The 11,537-nt window shown below is 32.8% G+C and overlaps 1 protein-coding gene across 2 annotated transcripts in view; it reads right to left on the bottom strand.

Annotated features, from left to right (window-relative positions):
- Window positions 1-11,537, bottom strand: part of grm8a (glutamate receptor, metabotropic 8a) — a 264,876-nt gene that overhangs the window by 22,718 nt on the left and 230,621 nt on the right. The gene's annotated exons all lie outside the window — the stretch shown is intronic.

Raw genomic sequence — 11,537 nt, forward strand, 5'->3', positions numbered from 1 at the left:
GCAGGGTTGCTATTTCTTTAAAATTGTGTGATCGTCTCAGCTGTCTCATCGGGTGTGCTTTTGCCTTCAATTAATTTAGTTTTAGCACCATCTTTCTTCCAATCAAAATACTGAAATACTCTATGAATGGGAGTATTTTGACTGCGCTGTGACTGCTTCTATTAGTTGCAATGCCACAATAAGGTATATCTTCAATTGCTTTTAGAGCTGTTTCAACAGAGTGCGGTGCAATCGCAGCATTAATGGTGGCTTCTGTCTTAGTGCGATCACATGACAATTTTCAGGCCGTGTCAGAATCTGGGAATGCCTTCTTTATCAAGGCAGGTGTACAATCCATTGTTCTGTAACTATTGTGATACTTAACTGTATGAAATGCCAAAACACCCTCATTGCAGTTACAGAATCCTCTGTTTTACCTGGTCTCACAAAATAGTCTGGTGAGCTCTCTCCCTTAACAGCAGTTTTGTGATTTGTAGAGTGAACGTGAGCTAGTCGCTAGTGCCTTTATTTGCCACTGACACGTACATGACAGCTCTACAGATAATGCCTTCCCACTCGTCATGTCCAGGTCAAAAACACAGGTATTTATTTTTTAACTCATTTGTAAATTTACACTTTAGTTTGGGCACCTTTTGTACTTATGATCTGGTGTTCAATCGCAACGCGGCTCTGCCCCGTCCTCCTAGATGTCAACTGGGTCAAACTGCAATGCATGCTTTCCTTTAAACAAATCCCTCCGCGTTTCCTAGCAACGTCTTCTACTCAGTACTCACAGTACCAAGCTGCACTGCGTTTAAGTTCAAAACATCTACCAGTAATGCATAGAATGAACAAAAATATATAGGCCTATGTTTGTTTACATAGTCTGAGTAACGAGCAAAACAAAATCCAGGGCAATTTTTGGAATTTTATAAATCCCGGTTGGACTGATATTTTAGGTCTGAAAAAGAGACCTATGTCTTGGGAAAAGAAGACGTCTGGTCCCCCTACTTTAACTACATCAGTGCACCAGTTCCCCTACTTTACTCAATTCCTTATTACACTGTAAATTTACAGATGCAGTTGATTGACTTTAAGAATTTTGTATACTGTACATAAATACTCTGTGATTAGACATACTGTATGTACCATGCTACAGTATACTGATCTTTTTTGCATTTGTAGATTAGTTGTGATTTACTTGTTACATTAAAAGATGTCTGCACAGAACATTTGGTTATTAGCACAATTACAAATGTCTTTAATGCTTCTCTTACTTTATTGTCCGCTTGAAAGATTTTGCTTCAGAAAGACAAGTAAAAAAAGGGTTAAAAATTATTTAATTATTTTTTAAAGGCAAAGTGAAAACTGTAAAAGGACATAATACATTAGTAATTAAAAGTTTATGAATCTGTATTCTCAATTATTTGTATTTCCTACTCTTTTGCGAATGGTGTACTTTCAAAGATTTCTGGGTTCATGACAAATTCTTTTAAATATTTCATGTGAAATTTATATTTCAAAAAATAAATTTAGCTGTTATTTATTTCAAAGAGAAGCTACTGTACTTTGGTGAAATAAAATTTGACAGAAGCATCTGGTAGATTCTATATTAGTGAATGATTTTAGTATGTCTTTTTAAGAGTGTAAGAATGGTTACCAATAAAAACAGGCCATTTTGTCCATGATCTTGTTTGGTAGTTTTAATAGCTTAATTGATCCAACAAATTTTCCCATCCTTTTCCTGAAAAAAACAGGGAATCTGTTTAAACAACCTAGCAGGATAGCTTGCTCCTCTCACAACACTTTGGATAAAGAAGTGCCTCCTTGTCTCTGTTGAATTCCCATGTATTTTTCTACTTGCGTCTTTCATTTGTGTTTCACTGTTGATTTAAAAAAAACAACAATGGATTGGCATTGACTGTGCCTTTTGAATAATTTTACTGGATCCTTTCATAGAATTTCCTGTTCAAAGCTTAAAAAAAGTACATTTACAGTCCATCAGTGTAGGATATTCCCCCGAGCTCAAGAATGTATCCGTTACGCCACACCCCCGCAGGACTCGTCATTCCACCTCGCATTCCAGCCTATTTAAAGCTGATTCAAACTCTCCCCTATGCTCAGTATTAGGGTTTTCCTGGCTAGAACTACTCTGACTCTCATTAAATACGTGCTACTTGGTTTTTGGCTTCCTGACCCTGGTTTGTTCTCCGACTACGTCGCCTGGTTTTGGTTTTGATACTTTAGTTCTCAGTCTGGTTTTAACCCTCGGCTTCCGGCTCCGCTTCTGGTTTTTGTAATTTTCCACCAGCTTGTTTATATTCGGTTTTCAGACCTTAGATTGTTCTATAGACTAAGCCTTTGGAGATCGTCCTGGTTTTCTGCGTAGAGTACTCACTACTACTGTAATTCGTAACAGTATCTTGTTATTCTTGACTGATTCCAGAGAAGCCATATTGCTTCTAAATTGTGGTGGCCAAAATGATATAAAATATTCCAAATGAGAATTTGCTAGTGCATTACACAAATATATCGTCCCTTTATTTACATTTAAAAAACATACATCCTAACATGTTGGTTGTCTTTTTACTGCTTTTCTACATTATCTAGAACATACAGAATAGATATCAATGTCAACATCAACACCTAAGTCATGTTTATAAGTAGAATTTTAAACTTTGTATTTCCCATTTAGTATTTACAGTTTATTTTAACTACCTCCATGCAAAGCTCTGCATTTCTGTACATTAAATGTTATCTGCCAGGTTTTAGCTGAGTCTTGTTTTCTATTTTGTTTTAGTTTAAAAAATATTTTAAAATGTTTATTCAATTTGCCGTTTCTACTGTGTTTGTATATACACCTATTTATGCGTCACCTGCAAACTTGAATACTTTATTAAAAAAATCTTGAAAATCTAGATCATTGAAAAATTTGAAAGAACAGTGAACTTGGTAAAGGTCCTTGTGGTAGTCCTCAAATTGCATTCACCCCTTATCGCTTAGCCTCTGTTTTATATTTACGAAACACTTAGTGAGCTGTTTAGAAATGCAGTCTATCAATTTAATGTTGTACAGCATGCACAACAAAAATGCAAATGTCATATGTTCATATAAGACAATATGTGAAAATGAAATTCAAAACAAATTCAAAATTCAAAACTGTGTACAGTTTTGTATATAAGAGTAGTTCTGTAGGTTTTGCTCCAATAAATTCAGGACAAAATAAAGTTGACAAAATCTCAAATAAAACAGATAATCCTGCTGAAAAACATTTCTAGTGCACTATATGAAATGTATACACTGCTCTAATATATGTACTGTATTGAAACAGTGATGAGACATGCTGCATTTCAGTAGATTTAAATTAATAATATACCAAAGTTGGTGACATTTTGAGGCTGTTAATCAAATCACTTATCTCTCAACCAGCCCTTTTATGTGAGCTACCTGTCAACATACAAAGCAAATTAAATCATTTGAATCACACAGTACCTGAAATAACTTGTCAATATACTGTAAACTGATTCAGGGCAAATGCAAAATGAATGACTAAGCCTACAGTATAAAAGGTAGTTTCAGTACCTCATATAACAAATTGTTGGATTCCTATATTAAAGTGACAATGGAAAAAAAACATATCCTTAATATACAAAATATACATACTTTAATATTCCATATTATATGTATCATGCTTTCTGTGTCAGCATGTACAGTATATGGAAATAAGTGCAGATTAGTACTTTAGGATACTGAAGAGAGGTTGAACATATTCTTCATTTTTTTCAAGTGTTCTGTTTATCAAATAGGATTGTCTGCCTACTCTCACACTAATACTAACCTAATCTTGTTAGATTTCTTACACCAGTCTTTATTCAGGATTGAAATATATCCCCTGATGGCTCAGTGTACTTCCATTCAGGTTTTACAGATGGTGAATAAAGGTTAGGCATGTTATTATCAAAGGCCTAGTGATTAGAAATTCATGCACAATTCAAGGTTGAACTGTCATGCTGGCAGTGCTAAGTGCTTTCAACAAAGGGCTTTCTCCATTTCTAAAAATGGAGAAAGGGGTCTGTCCTAAACAAATAAGATTTACTGTAATTGAACAAGTAATAGGTTTATTCCATGCTGAAAAAAAAGAACAAAGAAAACAACGTTTTGGCCATGGAGCCTTCTTCAGGTGTGAGGGTAATGGTATGTACTGTATTTTGTACTGTACTTTTACTGTAATTGTATGCATATCACAATTAAAATGTGTAATTCAACAAAATAGTGCACAATAAAAAAACAGTCTTTTTTGAAATATCATTGTGAATCTAATACTTATTTGGTTTTTAGAAATATTCTGAAACATTTTGAAATATTCTTAGTTAATATGAATTAACAGCTTGCATTACCTACAATGTTCAGGAAATGGGATTTTCTATTCAGTCCAATATTTGATTGGATGCCTTTAGTAATAATACTAACATGTTAACAAATATTTGCGTAACTTTCCTTAGATTTAACATTGCTATATTACTAATGTTTTGTCTTGCAAATATATTCTTTATTGTACTGTTTAGTTCTTAATATCCAAATCAATTAATGTAATATTTATTATTGATCATTCCTGTCTTAACCTTTGTAAACACCTTGGTCTTATCGGTGTCACTATGAAACATTCCTAGTTGTACTCTTAGTACAACATTACAGTAGAACTGTCATGTGTATTTTGGATTGAGATCAACAAAATATTCCATAATGCAACATCTTTGCATTTGCTAGGAGAACAAAAAAAATAGTGGTAACATAATAGCAGTCAAAATCAATATGCATTTTTTCTGCGTGTGTACAAATTTATTTTAAATATGTTTTATTTCAAATAAATAAATATATATATATATTGTATATACACATAATAAATACCTAGTGTATAGGAAAAAGTAAAACATCTGAAAATGATGAATGTACAGTACATAGATAATATAAGTATTTCAAAACTACAGTATGTGAGCAATGTAATAGCAAACAAAGGGGTTTAAATGCATTGTCACAATTTCAAGGGGTTGTGTTGGTGTTCAATAAAGTGCTTAGCCGAGCTGACATATATAAAAAAAATATCTGAAATAAAACAGGCACGCTGCACTTTTAAACAAATCATTGCTGGGTAGCCTGACAAAACAAATTTTGCCATCTGAATATGAAACTGTCATTTTCAACTTTGTAGGACAGAGGTATGTTCTCAAATATTCATTTTGACACTGCAGTACACATTTACCACACCAGAGTGTACCCAAATATATTTATCACTCTTCTCTTGTTAATAACAACATTATTGTTTGAAAAACAACTGACAGATTTAAACACACAAGTAACAATTTTCATCATAATTATTCATTATTTTCATGATTACCTGAAACATTTAAACTTTGATGCAACACATGTTTTGCCATATAATTTAACCAGGTCAAAGGAACAAAACTATTCGAGTATTTCTATAGTCTACAAAAGGTTTGAGATGGTTTTTTTTAATATGGGTATGATTATTAAGCATAAGATTATGACTATGCCATATGTTGATTTATACAGATGATTCTATACAGATATTTAGGCAAAGGTCTTGTTATGCATCACAGGGGCATTGAGAATCCACATGTGGTTTAATTTCTAGTGACTCAATGATCTGTAAGCAGTAAATGGTGCAGTAGGTCACATTCACTAAGTCCATATTGAGTGGGAGACAGGGGCCTTAGTTTTGGTGCACCCTTTTGTAACAGACATCTGTGACAGAGGAGCCTGTCACAAGGTACAGATGGCACAGGAAACACATATTCATACACCTTCTGTTGAGCAGTTGCTAGTTAAGTTCCTGAGGGTGCACACTCAGGGCTTGACTAGTAACTGCTATTACTTAATTTCATATATGTTCACATATTTAAACACAGGTATGAGAGAGTACTGTGGTGTGAATGGAGAGCACTCTCAAAATGGATGATACTCACTGTTTGTTTGGTGTCAGTACTTCCAGGGTGGGTCAGCCTATGGTGGCTTCAGAAGACCAAACCTAAACCCACTTCTCAAGGTTTATTTAAGGAGATGGGAAAAACCATGCACTGAATTGGAGAAATGGTTTGTTCCAGAGGGGGAGGGGCTTACAAGCTATTTAAGCTGGCTCCTCAGCCTAAGAGGGAGTATGTTGTTGGTGGTTGGTATGTTAGGTAGTGTGATTGGAAACAGAGAAAAAGCAATAAGGAGGATTTATCTTCATTTGAAGAATTATTTTGTTTCTTTTTGGGGTTTTGTTTTCTGGTGTGGGGGGACTGGGAGCACTGTAAATAAACTGCACTTATTTTACTTGAGTGTTTTGTGGCGGAGCCTTTCCGTTATAACACGGACCTGCTTTGGCCTTCCTCAGGTTGTTGTGTGACACGCAATGAATATTAAGGCAATTTCAAGCTAGGGAATGAATGGCTGGTAGGGTCAGAATACTAAAGGTTCAGCCATTATAATTTTCTTTTTTCTTTACCTTCAACAATGAAATCAGCATCTGCATGCATAAGCAACATCTTTTATAGGCCAGCATGTGTGGCCTTTTCCCTGAAAGACATAAATCTTACCAGGTAATGGAGATCTGAAGGAACTTGTTTGAAATTTAGTAAAGGGGGGTGTGTTACTTTATTAGTGAAAATATTTGATGTACAAATAAGGAAAAATGAGACATTTCTGAATTATAATGCATTTTTTTTGTACAGGGAGAAAGATTCAGCTTTACTTTATAGAGATGTTTTTATCATATACAGCAAATCCTTGCTTATCCTTATACTGAGTTTGTTACTGTTTTGGACACTTATTGATACCTGGATGAATAAACCATGGTTCTATAAAAGGCTAAGCTTAGTCATTGTAAATATTTCTAAATAGTAGTCTGTGTGTTTTGTTCATTAGTTTTTTTTAAACAGATGTTTGTGTCCTGTTCTGTTACTCTGAAACTACACTGTGCCAGGAACAAAGATGCCACGTGACTACACTCCATGTTCCTTGACTAGTTGGGTTTATATTGTTTAGGGTTTATACATATTCTTGCTAGGAAAGCTGGTGTCAGGATCTCCTTTTTAATTTTTCATTTTACCTTATTTATTCAATTTATTTCCACCTCCACTTTATTTTACTTGGCAGCTCATCACTATTAATCCTACACGAACAGCCTGCTATTTATAACCGTTTGTTACCATGAACTTAAAGGGTAAAGGTTCAATACAAAGTAAACATCAATTATTTATACTAAACATTTAAGGTCCCATTAACAAAAAGGGATTTCATTTTTCTCTCCGTGTGAGTGCTTTAAAGTAGATGAATATTCTGACAGGGATTTATTTTCCAACATCTACAGTGGTTGCTAGGAGACAAGAAAGTTTATATTTACAATGTAACATTAAAAAGACCAGTTTGCTGATGTATTGCTTTTTAACATCTACCGTATAAGTAGGAGTTATCTGTGTAAATTAGCAAGATTAATATCACTGTTTGATTTATAGTTGAAGTCCCAAGCACTTATTTTCTGTTCTAGCAATCAGTGTGAAATCATCCCAAGAGTAGAAAATTTCAAAATAATGTTTAATGCCCAAGCATAATGTCAAAAGACAGCCTGATATGTGATCCTCTCAGATGTATTATTCTCTTGGTAATGAGGTACATTTTCATATTTTCTGTGGGTCTCTGAGGATTTTTTTTACATGATAAAAAATTTAAATATGAATAAATTAAAGAAGCTGTAGAACTAGTGCATATTAGTCATGCACACACTAAAATGTGTAATTTCATAAAGTATATATTTGCAAAAGTTTGTTTTTTTAAGAATTAATGTTCACAAATGGAGATCATTCATTTATCATGCCATCATTAATACATTCCTGGTATGAGAAGGGAAATATTGTATGCAAAAATGTGACTATTGTATCATACATTTAGGCAAATGAGAAGAATGTTTTCTATTTTTATGTAAATTCATTTTACAAATTATATAGATTTAATAATATATGATCTCAGATGAAATTTTAATTTGAAATGCAAATATTATCATCAACACATTGAAGGTACAATGATGTGTAGATTGTAGGCATTCAAAATGAATGGAATAAGAGTGACAATACACTAGGTTCTGTTGTTGGTGCCTTTTCATGTAAGAAAAGACATGCTGTATATAAAGATAACAAACCATTTGACATCTGCATTGTATGATGAGTTAGACCTCCTGCTTCACATATCCACATGCTTCAAACCTTTTATTGAATTTTCATGTATTGAGTAATTGACGTTGTTTCCAATATTTCTTTTTTACATATACATTTAATAGATTTTACAACTTCTAACTTCCAAAGGTGTTACCTAAATAAAGGACAGCAATATTTAAATAATACCTAAGGAATTAGGTATTTTTTTACTAATATTTACTATACATAAAATCTCCTTAACTATGCATAAAATCTTTATATTTAAAGACTAATGTGGACTAAAACTGCAAGAGGAATAACTGCCTATAGCAATGGTGTTGGATTTAATTCACTCGTGACAATAGGCTTGTTATGATATTGTAAATATATAAAATATTTAAAACACCTAATTATTAACATCACAGCAGCACTTGTGTTAGTGTTTGAAGTCCAATAGTATAACTAAATACTCTCAACCAAAAGGTAAACCTTTACACATGCAGCTTAGTAATCTCAAGGTTAATTATGTTAACTTTTTTAGAAAACAAATCTTCTTTCATTTTAGCAAAAACAAATAAGTAATAGGCAAAAAGCTGATTATTTGCACACTTGAGCTATAACCTTGGATTACCATTTTTTGAAAGGGGCCAGTACTATATGCCAGTTACTTTCAAGAACCTGTACATATAGTAGCTGTTACAGTCTGACAGGATAATAAATGTGAAAAAATAATGAAATATGTTATTTAAGAGTACTCTGCACATCTTTTGTCCTAATATGCCCATATTAATGCCTGTCAAGAAGCAGTCATGGACAAAATACTTGTACTAAAGGCACAAATTTTCTTTAATTATGAAATTATTTTTTTTTTAAATAGTGATTATTATTTAGAAGGTATGAATGTGGAGTTATGAGAGACAAACATTGCTCTGGAATAGCATTTGGCTTCTTAAACATACAGTATTCAGGAATTCCAAATATACAGTATATATTTAATGAGCATTCTCAATTTTCTCAATGCCTCCATCACAGTTTTACAGTATATTATTGTAACAACTGTGACTGTAATTAATTCAGTTTGGATGAAAAGAAACCAAGCTTGTCATTTATCCATCTTTAATTTACATTGATCAAAATATTCAAGCACTGGAACATTATATCTCAATGTACCCTATAATTGAGCAGCCAGTCTGAAGTGTTGTAGCACCAAATGGCATTTTCCATTGAAATGTATTTCACATAAAGTTGTTCCGTGTCATTAACAAAATTGTACTCACACATACATATATTTTTTCCTATACATACGTTCCTAAACTTACATATAGGTAAAAAGTTATTTTTGCAACATGCAGATTTATAAGGGTTAACTGTTTGCTTAAAATAAAATGTCTAAAATTTCAGTAACAGTTCACTTCTCAATTGTGTTTCTGCTTTAAGCAGGAAAAGCTCTCAGTGGAAAGTAGTAGAGCAATTCTATGTCTAAAACGTCTAAACAACTTAACACAGCAATTAAGTTTAAAATTATAATTCTGTCATAATGAGTTAAAATCAAATTCAATCAGGATTTTAAAGAAGAATATTTTATTTTTAACATTTTTATGCCACCAAAGAGATGTATTTGCTATGTGGTCAATAAAAAGTATTTAAAGTGTTGAAAGAAGGAAGTCAGATCTAAGTTTTGCATTCAAAAGACTTCCAAGGTAAGTGATGTAGATTAATATCAGAAAGGTATTATATACACTGACATGAGTCCAGCATGATTCTTAAAGTGTAAAATGGGCATTAAAGCAATTGTATATACAGTAAGAGTAATGATTGGGGAAAAAAAACATTTACAGGGAGAAGTCATATCAAAATCACACAACAGAATAGAATAATGAATAATAGAATAAAACAAAAGAATAATGTCCAGTGGAACTTACAGTATGAATACTGTATGTAGCATTGTATAGGTTTATCAACCCCTGATGTATCATTTATGATGTATCCATTGATCAGTATTTGCATCTTCTGATGGTCTAAATAACGTTCTTTACTAAGTGAACCACAATGCTGAAATGTCTTGTTCTATAGGCACATCTGTAATCAAGATTATCTCACATTGCAGTGTGACTAACTTGTATGGATATGCCCTTTGTCAGTTGCATACCACTACTAAGAATATAAGCAACACAATGTCTCATTTGTGACAATTTAGTTTTGTTTAACATATGTTTAAATTTATTGAATATAAAGCCACTGTAAAACCTTAATTGCATTATAAAAGAAATAAAATCAAACACAACAAAATAATTTGGCAAAGTGGGCCAGAACTGCATAACTGATTTTTTGATCCAGCAGGATTGACATTAATATTCACGCAGTGAACAATCTACTCCTTTATTCTACCAACAAATACATGGACTTCACCTTATAAATTCAGTAGGGTAAAGTAATTGATTAAGAAGTTCGATAATCCATATACAGTACCTACAAAACATGTTGCACATATTGTGAAGATCTGTATTAGAAATACATGTTGCATTTGTATAGGCTAATTTCAAATTAACGAGCTGGTTTCAAAGAACAAAACTAACAATAGTTATGCATGGTGTTTATGTAACTAACATTAGGTAGGCCAAAATTATTGTTCATCGGAGTGTGTGAAACCACTTATGACTTACCATACTCTTATTCTTGAGTCAGAGCAAGAAAGGAATATGCTATATTTATATAGAGTATTTTGTACAGTATATATAATTAATCCAGAGATTAATTGAATTTAATCTGATTTATCTAAATGATCATTTAATCAGTCTGCAAGATTAATTACATTTTACAGAAATCTCAAAACACATGGTTTTTAAACAAATTGAATTATAATAAAATCTCAATTTCTATTTGAATGTAGTTGATACTGTATACTTAGTCATCACTAAGTACTGTACATTTAATGCTGTATTGGGATTGTCAACAGGCCGGTTATTAATTTGTGTGTTGGAGATATGAAATCAGAATTTCAGCGAGCCTTTTATTCTTTTTTTATTATTTTATACAGGTGTTGAGGTTCATCTGCAGGTGCATTTTTTCTCCACGCCAAAGGAAAAAACTCATGGGATAGAGCATGTCAGCACTTTTTCACAAATAGTTATCAATATAATTCTCCAGTGATACAGTGTATTTCTTGCTTAGGGTCTTGATGCAACTGACTACATGTGCTCTCCTAAACCAAAAGCTTTCTTTATCTTACCATATCCAAGATCAGATCCCTTGCTGTTGGAGTGAAATGACACAACAACTGCATTTAAAAAAAAATCCCTTAGCAGGTTTGGCTAGGGTGATTGCTTTGTGCAGTTTCTCCTTGACACAGCTTTTAATACGTTTTCT

Source organism: Lepisosteus oculatus, chromosome 7 (genome assembly GCF_040954835.1).
Source record: "Lepisosteus oculatus isolate fLepOcu1 chromosome 7, fLepOcu1.hap2, whole genome shotgun sequence".
NCBI lineage: Eukaryota > Metazoa > Chordata > Actinopteri > Semionotiformes > Lepisosteidae > Lepisosteus > Lepisosteus oculatus.